General features: G+C 37.3%; 1 protein-coding gene across 5 annotated transcripts in view; it reads left to right on the top strand.

Moving 5' to 3' along the window:
• The first annotated feature begins 7317 nt into the window (after positions 1-7317).
• Positions 7318-19198, top strand: part of LOC139951357 (uncharacterized) — a 50375-nt gene continuing 38494 nt past the window's right edge. For 4 of the 5 annotated variants that reach the window (XM_071950216.1, XM_071950218.1, XM_071950217.1 and 1 more), the window contains exon 1: positions 10772-11112. The gene's annotated coding sequence lies outside the window, so the exon portion shown is untranslated. Of the gene's footprint in view, positions 7365-7749; positions 8027-10771; positions 11113-19198 lie in introns of those variants that run through there. The other variant, XM_071950215.1, reaches the window with a different exon arrangement.

Below are 19198 nucleotides of genomic sequence, written 5' to 3'. Positions count from 1 at the left end.
CCAACTCGACCGATCCAAGGCAACGTGTTCCTTTTAAATGTGATTGCTGCTGTTTTTAAGATGTACTTTGACCCCTTAAGTTCAGCTTCTGCTTCTGGTCATTTCGTTGTATATATACCATAAATAAAATATATACCAAAAGGAAAAAGGAAAAAAATGGTGGTAGCCATACAGATTACATAACCCTTTATCCCTTTCATGGCGTTATACTTAAGGGAACACAAGTGTGAGGAGCTGGTATTAACAGCAGGTTAGTGAGCGGGCTGGTGGCTGGTGGCTGTTGTTGTTAGCCGAATGGTGAGGACAGCTGCCAGCCACCAGCCAAGGTGTGATATCAAAATTGTTGATAACTGAAATTTAAGCTCAAAAGCTCTCTTATTGATTCCAGCGAGATATTGTATGTGCTTAAACTCACACAATCAGCAATAGTACTCCTCTCGTTTTAAGAAATGTTTCTGAATGTTTTAATCATTTTAAGATTTATTACTCTGTAATGGAAGAGTGGGATAGAAGACATGGTGCACCTTTTACACTATTCTTATTACATTGTTATAAACCATATAAGTAAGCAACTTTTTTAGTTCATGAAAAAATGAACAAAGAAAACGTTTGGTACATTATGATGCATTCCTGTTTGAGATGTAATGGTTATAAAACAGCACCAAGCTGTCAAATTGTTTATAAAGACATGTATTTATAACTGTAAAGGCCTACACCTGTTGTGATAGCTAAATAGATCTTTACAGCATCATAGCAAATAATCAATGATGTTGTAATATAATAAAGATGGATTAGATTTTGTAATTGTTGCCTGATTGTTGCAAGTAGACATCAGAAACATGTATGTCTTATTCCTCAGAGTAGTGCTATGTTATATTGGATGTTAGTCAGTCCTCTTTTGGACTGTGTCTTTGCTCTATATGACCAACTTCAGCACATTATGTACATTCAAATAATTTATGTCCACTCGGTACACACACATTAAGAGATATTTTTGTTTACCCTTTAAGGGTGGTTTAGAGGAGGAGTTTCTTATTGGTTTATAATCAGCTCAAATGTACATTTTACTGTTCTTATCAAACAATGCATGATAATAAACTTAAACATTCCAACTTGATAGTTTTCCTCGGACAACATGCATTTCAAAACATTTTGCCTTTTATAAACGTAATGCAAACAATTTTATTCATGGTTATTGGTAACTAGTCTGTTAGCAAAACTGTGTGTGAAGTATACATTTTTAATCTTTATAATTGTATGTATAGATTTAAACATAAGCCTATTGTAGATTGTTTTTTGAAAGCTTTGGAAAACAAAATTAGAAGAATTTTTAGTCTTGATAATAATCATAATTTTTGTTTAGCCTTGTGAGATGTGGTAACTTCAAAAGCATACAATTTAATCAAGCATATATATAGAGCTAAACCCGGTATAATTCATTTATCAACGAGACTGATATTAACATCTGATGCTTTTTGTACAGAAAGAAAGACGAGTGCATTGAGATTACTATGTATTCGAATACAAGAATGAAAATCCGAAACAAATAAAATAAAGTTTTGATCAGTGTCCCACTGCCCAAAAACGCAGAAGAGTTGTTACCACATAGGAATCTGCCATCGATTTCACCAAACTCTTCCTAACTTAGGATTAATCTTATTAGGACGAGTTAAAGACGGTGGACACTATTGGTAATTACTCAAAATAATTATCATCATAAAACCTCACTTTGTGACGAGTAACGGGGAGAGGTGGATGGTATAAAACGTGAGAAACAGCTCCCTCTGAAGTGACGTAGTTTTCAAGAAAGAAGTAATTTTTCACGAATTCGATTTCGAGACCTCAAGTTTAGAATTTGAGGTCTTGAAATCAAGCATCAGAAAGCACACAACTTCGTGACACAAGGTTTTTTTTCTTTCATTATTATCTCGCAAATTCGATGACCGATTGAGCTCAAATTTTCACAGGTTTGTTATTTTATGCATATGTTGAGATACACCAACTGTGAAGACTAGTCTTTGACAATTACCAATAGTGTCCACTGTCTTTAAGTTCCGTATCCATAGACGTAGGGACGCATTGAACCCATTCTAAGTATTATACATGTCACTCGTCCAAACTCGAGATAGGATTAATCCTAGCGTTTCGTGAAATCGGCGGCAAATCTCTCTGTGACATCACACTAATTAACTCAATCCAAACCGTTGACAATGGTGAATACTGCGAGGTGTTGTAGTTTTCTTTCAAATTCTATAAACAATAACATATTGGACTGTGTATCGTGGTCCAATGGAACTAGAGCGAACAAATAAATATTAAATTGCTATGAATTTGTTGTGTTTATGATTAGTGTTTGTATCTTAAATTCCTGCTAGATAGCAAAATACAATACTCGTAATGGTTATTGGTAGCTCTTCTAGCAATATAATGTGTGAGTTACTTCTTGTTACGAATTATAGTTGTATATGTTGGTTTAAACATTAACACATTTGCAGCCTTGGCATACAGTTGTAGATTGAAAGCTATAAAATGCAAAATTTGATTAATTGTTAGAGTTATAGACACTGGACACTATTGGTAATTACTCAAAATAATATTGTTAGCATAAAAACTGACTTCGTCACGAGCAATGGGGAGCTGTGGTAGTATACAACATTGTGAGAAACGGCTCCTCTGAAGTAATGTAGTTTTTGAGAAAGTAAGTTTCCACTTAAAATATTTGAATTTGATTTCGAGACCTCAGAATTAGATTTTGTGGTACCGAACTCAAGCATCTGAAGTGAAGGCACACAACCTCGTGTGACAAGGGTGTTTTGTCTTTTATTACTCTCTCGCAACTTCGACGACCGATTAAGTTCAAATTTTCACAGGCTTGTTATTTTATGCATAATATGCATAAACGTGTCGATACACCAAGTAAGAAGACTGGTCTTTGATAACTACCAAAGGTGTTCAGTGTCATTAATAATAATCATGAGACCCTTATGGGATGTAACAATTAAAATGTTTTGCATAAAAATAAATCGATCCTTGCTAACATAACAACAACCTTCATCAGCCTCTTTCAATGTGTATAATAAATTGGATGAATATTTCTGCTGGACTGATGTGTGGCGGTCCACTGACAGAGCAAAGTATAAACGGAATTTCTATTTTATAATACAATTGTTTGTATCCTATAATCCTATCTAGAAATATAGTTAAAAAGTTGTTTGATGTTATATTTTGTTTGCCTTCTTTTAAGAATGATACACAAAAAGTTCGATAGGGCTTCAATACTTTAGTAACCCTTACAAACATTATAAACATTATAAAGTGTATTGTTTTAAAGGGTCTATGTAACTTTTGTAGGACAAAATACACAATGTCCACGGATTTACACTAAACTTACACAGTTTGAAGATAATGATAGTAGAAAGCTTCCCTGAAAATACTACGTGCTGAGGTGCTGTAGTTTTTGGGAAATGAGTGAAACAATGTCATGAAAATAATTTTCGTCTCATGAGACGAAAATTATTTTAATCATTTACAAACGGATTTTCATGGCATTGTTTTACTCATTTCTCAAAAACTACAGCACCTCAGTAAGTAAGATTTGAAGGGAAGCTTTCCACTATCATTATCTTTAAACCCTTTAGGTTTAATGTAAATCTATGGACATTTTGAAAAATAGCATCAGATTTTATTGTATTCTCCCTACCTACTGTTTGTTTATTTGAATACATATACCATTGAGTCAAGCTCGAAGTAAACTTAATCAGTTTTTGTGGGGAATTCATAAATACCATAGAAAGTTTACAACGTCCTCTTTTTATAGAGTGATATAAATATGCTGTTTAAAGGAACACGTTACCTTGGATTGGCCGAGTTGGTCTATAGGTCTGTAGAATACAATGACCCACGCAAATTTGCCTCGAAATTGCGTGGTTTTCCTTTTACTTTGCGAACTAACACGGTCTGCCATTATATGGGAGTCAACAAAAATGGCCGACCGTGTTAGTCGACGAGGTAACTGGGAAACCGTGCAATTTCAAGGCATGTTTGTGTGAATCATTGTATTCTACTTTTAAAACATCTTTCTACCCATATGCATATTATCGCTTTTCAAAGACCAACTCGACCGATCCAAGGCATTGTGTTTCTTTAAAGTCACCTGGAAGAATTTTTTTTTTCCCGTCAAACATTAGAGTATAAGTTTATGAACAATAAAATAATCTTTTGATTAATTGTTTGTAACAATTTATATGTTTAAAAAATAGATACAGTTGTTAAAGGGGGTGACTCCGCCTACCCCTTTTGTGACGTCAATCGAGGCAGACTTTGCCTCGATCGAACATCGAACACACGTACGTGCAAGTATACATGCAAGTCCTAGTCGTGAGTTTGTATGTTTCGAAAAAAGGTTTTTTCTTGCATTATTCCGGCAATGTCGACAAGGTGTATTGATGCTGGATGCAGCAAAACAACTAAAGATGGGGTCAGTTTGCAAAGTGGTCCGGTCCGACGTCTTTTCCAGCGCTGTGCAGCAAACACGTCGAGCCGTCGTGCTTCCAGAAACCGGAATACACCACACATTTTGAAATGAAGAAAAAAGTTCGTTTCTAAAACATGACGCCATCCCAACAATTTTCCAGCTAGTGGGAAGTCGAAGAAAGTACCTGAAAGACGTGACGAACTTAAAGGAGTATTTGCCTCACGTGAAAAAAAATCGGGTATTGTTTCACTTATGAGGTCATGTTTTTATTTTGCACCAAAGCGTCACTATCTTGTGTTGGCACTGCATGCGATTCATCGTGCCGGGTAATCCGAGTGGACCGTCCGCACAGCAGCCATACAGAGCGTGCAGTCTGCTCCGTGACCGTAGTTCTGTACGTAGGCATCATACCGATCAGTTATCCAGACGTAGTTTACGGGGCCAGACTACACATTTTCTATTCAAATATCGTGCCTCGACTGACGTCACGAACAGCGCCCTCTCTGGTCAGGCCTACTTTTAAATTTGAAAGTAAAATGGAAACTAATTTTTTAGAACCTTAGTTATTTGTTTAATAACATTCCATTTACCAAAACACATATTTTAGTGACTTTAAGAATGCGCTTGAAGTGATATTGTTTGTCGCAGTACGTTATGATACTCGATATTAAAAGTTATACACCTCATGTACCGAATCCTCTAATCTGATTGGTTAAAATGGAGTCATGGAAATAGCTATGCCCCCCCCCCCCCCTGTTCTATCGAGATGACGTCGTAGTGACTATGCCCGCTCTGAAAATAACGCAAATATGATATGTAGAATGCACAGATGTATGTGTACGACTAGCGTTCCGTGTCACGGCGCAACCTTTCTTCACAGACGACCTTCCACCGTTTAGTCAGAGTGTTGTTGATGAGAAGAATCTGTATTCGGTATATAAAACAAATATTGACTGTCAAAACCATGACTATGCCCTCAGCTTCGCTTCGGGATAGTCATAGTTTTGACATCACCTTGGGCCTATAGTTTTAACTATGCCCCTCATAGCAGTCAATATGTCCATACTATAGACTGCAAGTCTTGTTGCGCGTATTCAAACTGCCATGGCTATGTCATTTGGTTTCAACCACAGTGTTTTGATTTGCAAAAGTGAAAACAAAAAGTTAAGCTAAAACATCATCCTTGTCCACGAGTTGTAGTTTTGTTTCAATCTTATTTGAACAAATTATTTTAAATTTTGTTTTAAAAGCTCAAACTCATTTCATAAAAACTGTGGTGAGTATTGTTGTTGTTCATTTATCAAGCGCAAGATTTGCACAGCACTAATGGCAAAATTAGAATCATGTGTAACGCTATTGCCATGTTAAGCTATTTGTATCAAGTTATAACAAGCTTTTAAAGGCACTTAATTGGTAACTACTCAAAATAATTGGTAACGAGCAGTGGAGAGCTGTTAATATTAAAAAACATTGCGAAAAACGGTTTCCCCTGAAGTAACGTAGTTTTTGAGAAAGAGGTAATTTTTCACTAAAACATTAAAATTCTTTACATCAGGCTTGAAGCTGTTTATAACCCATCTGAAAGCACACAAGTTTAGTGCAACAATTTATTGTTTGTTTTATTTTTCTTCTTTCATTAATACCTTGCAACTTTGGTCTTTGATGACAATTACCAAACGTATCCAGTGTCTTTAAAGGAACACGTTGCCTTGGATCGGTCGAGTTGGTCTTTGAAAAGCGTCGTAACCGTTTGTTATAAAATGCGAATGGTTAGAAAGATGTTTTAAAAGTATAATACAATGATCCACACAAATTTGCCTCGAAATTGCATGGTTTTCCGTTTACTTTGCGAACTAACACGGACTGCCATTTATGTGAGTCAAACATTTGACTCCCAGAGGCCTAAATGGCCGACCGTGTTAGTCCTGGAAAGAAGTTTTCGATCGATCGATTGATGGAAAAAACTGATCGATGTGTTGATCGGAATATTTGCCTCTTTCGCGTTCCACATAACAACTGTTCGATTATTTAGTGTCGCTGTTCTGTACTATAAAGACTCTCTGGCTAGCCCAGTATTTGTGAAGTGTGGCCGGATCTAGTTTTATTTTACTAAGTTCTCTTTTAGGGACTGCTTCTTTTGGAACATCAGTCCGAGAGTACTCTTCTTCTTATTTTATCGGCCGGCACTTGACACCAAATCTTTATGTGTTTCAAGAGTCTTGATTTGAACGTGTTTGTCAAACTTGAACATCTGGGCAATTTAAAAAGTAATGTTGCTCCACCGTGACCGCAATGTCATGGGGGTTATTTATTTATTTATTTATTTTATTTATTTATTTTATTTTTATTATTATTATTTTTTTTTTTTTTTTGGGGGGGTAAGGGGTATGTCCCCCAACTTGTCAAGGGTGGGGGACACAAATATTCTTGTCCCTCCATGATGTTGTTGACCTCCGTTGTCTTTGAAGCTCAAGTGCTGCACGGTGTAAGACCAAATCATGTGTCCTGTAATTGGCCCCAATCCAAGGGGATGAGGAGAAAAAGAAAAAAAAAAACGCAAAAGGTCAGCGTATACACTTAACCAACTGTTTCAACTGTAAAATTAACGGGATACTGCTGCGCATGGCTTTAGGTAGACTGGTGCTTTGATTATTTTAGTGTTCTCTACTGCAAGGTATGATGATCCAGTCTATATATCAATCAAGCTCAAATGCAATGCACGGGTATTCCAAACGTTACAGTTATAACAAATATACCCAATCCCCTCATTTATTTCGGTTTAATCAAATTTAGTTTCTTCCTGCGCCCTCAACGTCAGGTTTTCGGGTGCTCCCATATTTTGTGTGAAGACAGCTGTAAACATGTACTTCGATTGTCTTCATTCTTACAGGTAAATTTCCCCTTTTTGTATCATACATTTACATTTCTAAAGTTGTTTGAGTTTATGTTTTAGCTTGTTGTTTGTTAGACACGAGTTTGGGAAATTATTGTCTTTAGAGTTTGCCATTTATATGCTCTTAGTTTGGTTACCGTTTTGTAAACATTGCCGATGTAAATAGTATTCCAAGATGGCGCGGCCCACAAAGACATTGCGGGAATTGCAAATGTATTTACTGATTTAAGTCGTTTTCAATGAAGTGTTCTGATTATTCATTAGTCATTTATTTTAAGTAACTTTGATAGGACTATGATTTACTGTAAAGTGTTTAATTTATGCCATAATTCTTATGAAGACAGCTCTATAACATGTACTTCGGTTGTCTTCATTCTTACAGATAGTAAAACAATAGCAGAAGCCGAATCCATCCTCAGAAAGGTAACGACCCTTATTTTATTGAGTGTCACAAATTGTGGAGAGTCCGATTTTGAGGAAAACCTCCAAATCTCCAACATTTGATCACAACACAGCGTTTTTCCCAACCCTACGGGTCCCGAAAATCTACAGCTACATGAGTATACCAAGCAACAAATCCATCAGTAGTCCGGTCTGAAAATCATCCAGCTTTGGTCAGCTTCCAGTCGTCCATTTTGTTCTTTCTTCTCGGATCCCTGGTATGTAATCAACCCTTTGTTTCCTGTATTGGTATGCTTTAGTACCATTGTCATCCACATTCTGCAATCGTTGAAAGTATCTAGGCCTACAACTGAATCAAAACAGCTGAACGTGTTATGTATCAACAGACAATCACAATGCATACTAGCAGTCCACTATGGCAAACAAAGACTGCTCTATAGTTGGTATGACACTGCTCTAGAATTGCAAAGGTCGTGGGTTCAAATTCAACCCGAGTAATATGCCTGTGATATTTTTTTCACAGGACTCGGGGGAAAGTACCGAGTATGTGCTTACACTAACATTGGTGTATGGGTAAAATCCAAAATTAATATTTGTTTTCCCCGGTGCAAATTTAACATCTATTATATAAAGATTGCAGTAGTTAACCTCAGCAGCAACCAGCATACATTTGACGAAATTACATACATTGTTTTTAGAGCCATCTTTGAATGTCATCAGCACTTATTCGTTTGTAACTCTCCATGGAGTAGCAAATCCATAATAATGATTCGTTTCCAGAAATGTAGTATTCATTTTGGTAAACTCCTGCCGCAGGCATTTTGGGAAACATTCACTGACGTAATACGGAAAATATTAAAGGCACTGGACACTATTGGCAATTACTCAAAATATTTGTTACCATAAAAACTTACTTGGTAACAAGCAATGGAGAGCTGTTGACAGAGTAAAACGTTGTGAGAAACGTCTCCCTCTAAAGTAACGTAGTTCTCGAGAAAGGAGTAATTTTCCTCTAAAATATTTGAATTTGATTTCGAGACCTCTTAATTAGAGTTTGAAGTCCCAAACAATGACAAAATCTCAACGATATCAAATGGTTGATTGATTGAATTTATTCGGATAAAGTAAAGAGCAAGAACAGGCCAAAAATACACACACAACAACAGGGGAAAACAAAATGAAATAAGTTAAACCCAAATAGAACCAGGAAAGAAATACAGGACAAAATTATCCAAGGATAACCCCAACAACAACTTACACTTATTGCCATAGGGGACCTTTAGGAACAACATGGAGCGTTTTAATTAACTCACCTAAAACGTTTTTGAGCATACTGTGCAACGTTGCAATCCATCCAATCAGCCACAGATGACTACTGAAGTCAGTCTCTATAGCAATGAGGAGAACTCCCAATGCTTTCACGTTACCCATTAAAATAACATTTGTGATAAATGAAGCTCCTATTATCACCCATCCCATGGGGTGATTGTCATAATTAGTCGATCTTCTAGGAGAGGACATCTTGATCAGATCTTTTCATCCATGTATCCACCTTGCTCCCATCGTGAAAACAAAACTTCAATCTTGAAAAAAAAAAAAAAAAAAGTTTAAACGAGCAATGACAATTTCGGTTAAACTGATATTGGAATCAAATAAAGAATCTACTTGTGAACAGTTCTTTTTAAATGTATTTCGCAAATATTTGTCTAAGGGGTCTTTGTATACTTTTTCCTAACACAAAGCAACTTCATCCACTGTGAAGTTGCTCTCTGTGCCAATTTTATTTTGGTTTTTGAGGGTTTTTAGTCCATTCTATGGTTTTTATTTTAAATTGTCCCTTCCTCTGATCACTGCGGTGTTTTGTTGTGGGTGCAGTTTTTTGTTTTCAATAGTCTGGTTTTGCTTGTGTTTTAATGTTTTCTTTTGTGTGATTTTTAAATGTTTCAGTGCAATCACCTTTTTATATTGTATAATTATATTTTTATCGTTGGCAGGGGTCTGGTTTTACACATCTTTTGATGACAGTTTTTATACTTTTGTGTTAACCTTAACAGCCCTGTACAACTTGTAACTATTGTGTATGTCTAAAGATTTAAAATAAATAAATAAATAAATAAATAAATAAATAAATAAATAAACACACGATGGACGTGACCTCTGTGGCTTTGGTTGGTGTCCCTTCAACATGTTACCATAGATTTTCCAATATGGATGTGCCTTTTGCACAAAAAATTTGGAACAGCCTTGTCCTCACAAAGATGAAATTCCAGGCGTGGTATTTTTAAGTTGGGATTTTCATTCAAGCTCACAATAAAATTGTTTTGTTTTCGATTGTATTGATCACATCACCGATAAGAGAACTTCAAATTATGCATTTACTTTTATTTAAAAGTTTCTGATGAAAATATTTATCAGACTGAATGATTACCAATGGCATCAACTTGATACTAGAATGTTTTCACAGGACCTAAAAATAATAACGTTCATTTTTTTTGTCAGACGGTTTTATATGCACCAGCCATAAAGTTCCCAACTGCAAGACTGACTATGTATGTTATTTTGGAAAATGGCTTTTGCTTATCTTTGCAAAACAGTAGGGTGTCCAGTGAGTGGATATGGATATCTTTTTCTGTAAGGTTAGCTTCACTACAGTCGGAGCTGAACACATTTGTACCGGGCAAAGTCCAAGTACAATGTTCAAGTGCTGACCATCTATAATTACACATGGTGTTGGCTTTAATCAAACAAACAAGAAACCAGACTCAAGTACAGGAAGAATAACATGTCTGGTTTGAACAATGCATTCATGCAGATTTTGTACCAGACAATCAAGGAGATAAGTATAACACTTCAAATAAAATAGTGAAAAAGTTTCCTATCAGAGAGATTTAACAAAAAAAATTGTCATCATATATGCACAGTAGCCTACGCCATGGTGTGACATGCCCTTGTACTTGGCGCCTGCGCTGTTGAATGTTGAATAAAATTGATGACGTGAAATACTGATAAACATTGCCACCCTTAAACCGAATGCGACTGCACCATGCTATATCCACCAGAGTACAATCTCATACAGTCTCTACCAATATCTGACCATTATTAGATATAATTAGAGCAAGGTAGGTTCATACTTACCTTGCAGTTTCCTAGTCCGCCAGATACTGCGCATTCATTGACGTTACGTTGTACTACATGACCTCATCAGAACCACCATCGGATGGATTGTTTACATTAGTTCATAACTTGGTACAGTATAGAGGAAGGACCAGGCGAGCGGGTAGTGGATCTCATTCATCGAGTAGGTCACAAGCATCAATGTTGTACGACTACACAATAAAATAAGGTCAGCACTAGCAGTGTCTAGGACATAATATAAATTGTTTTAAAGGTCGCACTGTAAACACAACAAATCTGCTTACATGGCGTAATCAAATTGGGCCGTGCAATTATTGTCGTTTGGTTTTTTAATATGGAAACCTAAATCATTATCTGCCTTATATAAAAGTGTCCGTACCACGCCACCACTTTTTCATTCGATATGAAATAATATTGTATCTTACCTCAATGAGATATTCCTTTTTGTAAAAATGAGTGAAAAAGTGGTGGCGGGATACGGAAAGTTATCCTTCCAAATTTCTGCCTTTGATAAACGAACGACAATCATGCACGGCCCAATTTGATAAGCAGGTTTGTTGTGTATATAAATATAATGTATAAGAAGAGAAGACAGTGTTTGTTTTTTACACTATCTAGTTATTTTTTCCTTGTTTTCAGATGCAACTTATTGAACAAAATTGTTCTAGCTGATTTCTTTGAGCTCTGTGTCGTCTTAAACCTTTAATGTGTTTTTTATTACCTCGATATTTTGATTTTCAGCAACAGAAAATGACCTGAGAACTGAAACCGCATAGTTTCCTTTTAGCTTATAAAACCAGATACGCTTCGGCAGTTTGCTATTTGCTGCTCTGTTGTGGAATTAAATAGGCTTACGCTACCAATGGCGTGACCTGGGCCCAATGTTTTAGAGCTGCTTAACGGTAAGCAACTTATTTTTGCAATAACGTAGCAAGCAAAATTGCTTAAGCAAAAACCTGTTTCACGAGCGGTTGCTAGCTGAAGCACGTAAACAAACTGCGCACGCAATATTTTAGATCGTTTGCTTAAGTAAAAAAGAAGAAGGTGCTGACAAAATGGCGGGCGACATAAATGCAGAGTGGCGATTAAAAAAAAATAATCACCTTCTCTGTCTGATATGTAATAGTTGTAATGGTTCAAAGCGCCCCTTGAGAGTGAACAAGAAGAAAATACTTTGTATAACATTTCTGAGACATTTTAGACACTCGTTTACTTCGCAAATTCGCTGCACCTACGGGCCCTAAACAAAATATAGAGACTTTAATTAGAAGTACCCTTTTTGCTTGCTTACCGCTTTAAGCAAAAAACCTTGCTTAAACTTAAAGCCATGGGACACTTTCGGAACAGAAAGTTCACAGATATACAAATAACTTACATCGTTTACAGAAGGTAATGGTGAAAGACTTCTCTTGAAATATTACTCCATGAAATGCTTTACTTTTTGAGAAAACGCAAAAAATAGTTAATGGCCTGACGTTTCGACCCTAGCAGAGTCTCTCTCGAAGGCTAAATGACAACACAACAAACATGAACAGGTAACTAAGTGAAACATAAGCAGTGAAGTGGAAATACATGAATGGGGTTAGGAAGCATACAGAAAAAAGCAAGGGCTAAACAATGAATAGGGGGACAAAAGGGGGGTTGAAGGGTAGGGACTGGCTGGAAACACAAAGGACAATATCAAGGGTGGGGAGGTGGGGAAAAAGTAACTAATTAGTGAACGAGGCTCAGACTAAAAGGCTGTGGGGAAAAAGGAGACGGCAAAACAAAAGGTTTATGTCCAGGCATTTCATGCAAAAACGGGTAAACCTCGGACAAATTGCAACAGAAAGTCTGTAAACTAATGCATACCCAGAATGTTGTCCTCTATAACATTATCAAAACTCTTAAAGGAACACGTTGCCTTGGATCGGACTAGTTGGTCTATTAAAAGCGTTTGAAACCGTTTGTTATGAAATGCATATGGTTAGAAAGATGTTTTAAAAGTAGAATATAATGATCCACACAAGTATCACTCGAAACTGCACGGTTTTCTTTTTACGTCGCGAACCATCACGGTCGGCCATTTATGACTCCCATAAATGGCCGACCGTGTTAGTCGACAGGGTAAAAAGAAATTGTGTAGATCATTGTATTCTACTTTTACAATATCTTTCTAACCATATACATTTTACAACAGCCGGTTACAGAACGATTTTCAAAGACCAACTCGACCGATCCAAGGCAACGTGTTCCTTTAAGCAATCCGAGTGGAAAAAAAGTGTCATGGCGGCCATTTTTCAAAATGGTGGCCGCCAAAAAAACGATATTTCCTAATATCCCCACTTCTAAATGACTTAGGGCTTTAATTTTAAGTGCTAAACATACATTTACATACAACGTAGTGCTACACAAGCGGTTCTGCCAGAAGGTCGCCTCCAACACTTCTCATGTGCAACCCCAAAATCTACCGCCAACATCGGCAGCAGCAAAACACCACGGCCTTCGTGTCTACTACCAGGTCCAACAGTGGAAGGGCATTGCAGCTGATGAGCTCCTGCCAGGTGACTGGGGTTGGCGCGATGGAGGAATTGTGCCCGTGCAGACGGATTTGCCACCAGCTCTGAAAGAGCTCCTTAAGATGATCCGCTGCAGCTGCCAAACAGACTAAAGTGCACATGCAAGAAGCGTGAAATAGAATGCTCGGCTGCATGTGGCAACTGTAGAGGATCGGCCTGTACTAACTCAACCCAAGATGCATGTGAAAGTGATGACGAAAAGATTTTTTGAGGAATATTGACCAATGCTTCTGTTGAACTATCGACTTAGGTAGTCTGAGGCTATGGTAACTACATGCAGTACTAAAAAAATGTGACTTATACGTCGTTCACAATGCATGCAGTTTGTTTTAACAGGTACCCTAATTTAGATAGTTTTGGCCAATATGTTTGGTGTATTAAAATAATTGACACATCCTCAGAATAATGCTTTTTGGTCAGGTTTAGCTTATTAAAACATTATTGAAAATATCTGTTTTATGGCGGCCATTTTTCTTTTGTGGCCAGGTTTAGCTTTACGAAATGCGTTTCATTTGATTCCTAGTCAGTGAAAATGTATGTTTAGCACTTAAAATTAAAGCCCTAAGTCATTTAGAAGCGGAGATATTGGGAAAAAAATCCGTTTTTGGGCGGCCATTTTGAAAAATGGCCGCCATGACACTTCCCCCAACTCGGATTGCTTAAGAGTTTTGATATGCTATAGAGGACAAAATTCTGAGTATGAAACAGTTGACAGACTTTCTGTTGCAATTTGTCCGATCAAATAATGCCTGGACTACAAGGGGTTGAATGGTCTGGAGGCGTCTAATCCAGAGTTTCTCCCTACTCAAACGAACAGTCTCTCTGTGGTTGCCTAGTGCCTCTGTGCCCTGTAAAATTATGTCAGAATTTGAGTGATAAGGAAGATTGAAGTGATGTCCTACAGGTGTATGCAGCTTTTGGGTCTTGACTGTAGATCTGTGGCCGTAGAAACGAGATTTACGGATTTATTTTAAACACATGTCATGACACGGCGAAACGTGCGGAATCAAGGGTGGGTTTTGCCGTTTTTTCCCCCGACTCCGATGACTGATTGAGCCTAAATTTTCACATGTTTTTTATTTTCTATAAGCTGTGATACACGAAGTGTGGGCTTTGGACAATACTGTTTACCGAATGTGTCCAATGGCTTTAAGCGAGTGTATGAAATGAAAAATTTGCTAGGTGCGCCCGTTAAGCAGCTGAAGTTGGGCCCCAGAGATGGGTATAGAAAAACACAGCTTAACAGTAAAGACATGGGAAGACTCGTTTACCGTTGGACCATAATCGGCTGTATTTTCGATAAATAAAATTTTTAACTAGAAACGAAGCCCTTTTTTATAAAGTTGCATGTTGTAAAATGGATTTAAATCACATTCGCTGTTTGATATCCAGTATTCTACTACAAAAGAGGTTTCTTTTGAGAGTATGGTTAGTATAGACTATCCGTAAACTAGTGTACTTGGGTTTGAGCGAGCTCACGCGCCGTGTATTTTGCGCTGCGCACGGCGTGAAGTCGAGCTGTGCCAAGGGAGATCGTGAAGGTGTCCGACTCTAGCTGACAGGTACCCCTTCTAATCAAATAATTTGAAGGTGAAAATAAGGCGATTTGCAGCTAATTCTTCAGGAGATTTTTATTGAAAATATTGGCAGCAAAGTCATTACAATGAGGGCAATGTAAAACCACACATTCCGTGCACAACACATGACATCGTGTGAACATTCTCGTGGAATTTCCTAGTTGGTCGAACTGTGTTTAACCAATACTGGCATTGGTCTCATGTTACAAACTCCTGAATATTATTCAGTGATTTTGAAGAAAAAAAAAATTGCAACACTAATCATGTCTTTTTAACGCCGTTGATATTATGCAGTAGGCCGTGTTTGTTGATGTTTAATACAAATTACAGGCCACGTGACGTTGTGTAGGGCAATCGGTCTATTGTATCGATCCTGATTTTTTTATGGTAAAGTCAATTATTTACAACGCACACGTGACAAGGGGTGCGACAGACGCATTTATTTGTGTCTTTGAATCGAAGAAAACTTAGTTTAATTTGTTACTTTTGTATCTAAATATTTTGTAACTGGTAATATTGTCTGTGTGTGTTTAAAATAATAAAATACTTCAGGTGAAGCATTTTATTATGCATCTGAAAGCACACAAAGTAATGCAACAAGGGTTTTTTTCTTTCATAGTTCTCTTGCCACTTTGATTACCCAACCTATGGTTCAGAGTGCCACTCCGTTCCTTTTTTGTATTCAAAATGCATGTGGCAACTGTAGAGGATCGGCTTGTACTAACTCAACCCAAGATGCATGTGAAAGTGATGACGAAAAGATTTTTTGAGGAATATTGACCAATGTTTCTGTTGAACTATCGACTTAGGTAGTCTGAGGCTATGGTAACTACATGCAGGACTAAAATAATGTGACTTATACGTCGTTCACAATGCATGCAGTTTGTTTTAACAGGAACCCTAATTTAGGTAGTTTTGGCCAATATGTTTGGTGTATTAAAATAATTGACACATCCTCAGAATAATGCTTTTTGGTCAGGTTTAGCTTATTAAAACAGGTATGATTGGATTCCTGGCCCCAGAAAATGTATGTCAAGCACTTCAAATTAAAGCCTTAAGTCGTTTAGAAGCGAAGATTATTGAAAATATCTGTTTTATGGCGGCCATTTTTCTTTTGTGGCCAGGTTTAGCTTTACGAAATGCGTTTCATTTGATTCCTAGTCAGTGAAAATGTATGTTTAGCACTTAAAACTAAAGCCCTAAGTCATTTAGAAGCGGAGATATTGGGAAAAAATCTGTTTTTGGGCGGCCATTTTGAAAAAAATGGCCGCCACGACACTTCCCCCCCTAGTCGGATTGCTTAAGAGTTTTGATATGTTATAGAGGACAAAATTCTGAGTATGAAACAGTTGACAGACTTTCTGTTGCAATTTGTCCGATCAAATAATGCCTGGACTACAAGGGGTTGAATGGTCTGGAGGCGTCTAATCCAGAGTTTCTCCCTACTCAAACGAACAGTCTCTCTGTGGTTGCCTAGTGCCTCTGTGCTCTGTAAAATTATGTCAGAATTTGAGTGATTAGGAAGATTGAAGTGATGTCCTACAGGTGTATGCAGCTTTTGGGTCTTGACTGTAGATCTGTGGCCGTAGAAACGAGATTTACGGATTTATTTTAAACACATGTCATGACACGGCGAAACGTGCGGAATCAAGGGTGGGTTTTCCCGTTTTTCCCCCCGACTCCGATGACTGATTGAGCCTAAATTTTCACATGTTTTTTATTTTCTATATAAGCTGTGATACACGAAGTGTGGGCCTTGGACAATACTGTTTACCGAATGTGTCCAATGGCTTTAAGCAAGTGTATGAAATGAAAACGGTGCGCCCGTTAAAGGAACACGTTGCCTTGAATCGGTCGAGTTGGTCTTTGAAAAGCGTATGTAACCAATTTTTATAGAATGCATATGATTAGAGAGATATTTTAAAAGTAGAATATAATGATCCACACAAGTATCACTCGAAATTGCGTGGTTTTCCTTTTATCTCGTCGACAAACACGGTCGGCCATTTATGGGAGTCAAAATTTTGACTCCCATAAATGGCCGACTGTGTTGGTTCGCAAAGTAAAAGGAAAACTACGCAATTTCGAGGCCAATGTGTGTGGATCATTGTATTCTACTTTTTAAACATCTTTCTAACCATATGTATTTTATAACAAACTGTTACAAACGCTTTTCAAAGACCAACTCGACCGATCCAAGGCAACGTGTTCCTTTAAGCACAAAATCGACCGTTAAGCAGCTGAAGTTGGGCCCCAGAGATGGGTATAGAAAAACACAGCTACACAGTAAAGACATGGGAAGACTCGTATACCGTTGGACCATAATCGGCTGTATTTTCGATAAATAACAATTTTAACTAGAAACGAAGCCCTTTTTTATAAAGTTGCATGTTGTAAAATTGATTTAAGTCACATTCGCTGTTTGATATTACCAGTATTCTACTACAAAAGAGGTTTCTTTTGAGAGTATGGTTAGAATAGACTATACGTAAACTAGTATACTTGGGTTTGAGCGAGCTCACGCGCCGTGTATTTTGCGCTGCGCACGGCGTGAAGTCGAGCTGTGCCAAGGGAGATCGTGAAGGTGTCCGACTCTAGCTGACAGGTACCCCTTCTAATCAAAAGGGTGAAAAGAGTGCCACTCCGTTCCTTTTTTGTATTTAAAAAAAACAAGTCCTTTTAGGGTGATGGGAACTACTCCGAATGTTACCCTGTGCCAAACCATTGCCGTGTAATGTAGAAGCAACATTCTAGTCAGGATTCCGACGGTGGGAAACTGATCAGCGATCAACTGATCGACTTTAATTAACATTAGGTAGGCCTACTTGGAGTAGCGGAGGGTAGGCTACTCCCCGACCTCTCTGAAATCACCAGAGGCAATTATAACGTGTTTGTATTGCTAAAACTTACATTATGCTCTCCCCACTTTAATATCCCTCTCTTTTATATTTCTAAATTGTTGGGGGTGTTATTACCCGAGCTGAGTTAGCTTAGACAAAGTTTGAAGAAGTTAAGCCATAAAGCCCTTGTCACACGGGGCAATTTACTGGCAACCAGGTTGCTTGCAATTTTTTTCTGGCAACGTTGATGCAACTTTTGTTGACGCAACTTTGATGTCACACGCGGCAATTTTGAAGCAACGCGCAAGTAGCCAAATTGCCTGCAATTCCTAAGCGGGCAATCAAAACGATGTACGGGAATAATTTGAAAAACGCAATCACTTACCGTCTTCAAACTTTGTAAGTTTGTGACAGTGTCAAAAAAAAAAGTACCCAAACCCTAATAACTCCAAATGTGACTCTAGTATAGGTTTTCTCGGTCAATTTCAGCAAGAGTGTTTTAAATTCTTTACCATTGGAATATTTGTTTACCTTTTGGGGGGTTAGCATGATTATTCTTTTTTAATCTTCATTATTGTTTTTTAATCTTATTTATATGGTAACCTTAATTAAAGGTACTGGACACTATTGGTAATTACTCAAAATACTTTATAGCATAAAAACTTAGTTGGTAAGTAATTTTCCACTTTTAAAAATACACGACTTTGATTTTGGGAGGTTCTGAAATCAAGCAGAAAGCGCACAATACGTGTGACAATGGTATTTTTTTTCTTTCATGATTATTTTGCAACTTCGACGACTAATTGAGTTCAAAATTTCACATGATTTTTACTTTGTGCATATGTTGAGAAGCACCAAGTGACAAGACAGGTCTTTGACAATTACCAAAAGTGTCCAGTTTCTTAACAAAAAAAATCAGTATGGGACATTTGCATTCTTTTCAATCGATCAGGTATGCCTTTTTCAACTAATAATATATTCCCATGTAATCACGTAGGCCTAAGGCAGTTTGTAAAGGCAGACTGATATCAGTTAACTTGTAGTGTTGAAGTTTGAGACTGCAAGTTACAGACAAACGAAGATGCATAATATAGTTCCATTATTTGCTTTTTCATCATCTTCCTCAGTGCTCAGCGCTAGACAACAATGTGAACAGTGTGATGGTATACTTTAGACAGAAAAATAACATTAATCAAGAAATTATTCAACAATTGAGATTAAAATTAAACAAAATAACATGCAGTTCAACTGGTTAACAACACTTGTTAATATTTTGCAATATATTACACTTGTACAAAATGTCTGCACCTTTATTAAGG

Source organism: Asterias amurensis, chromosome 19, assembly GCF_032118995.1.
Source record: "Asterias amurensis chromosome 19, ASM3211899v1".
NCBI classification, from domain to species: Eukaryota; Metazoa; Echinodermata; class Asteroidea; order Forcipulatida; family Asteriidae; genus Asterias; species Asterias amurensis.
This window is presented reverse-complemented; position numbering and strand designations above follow the sequence as displayed.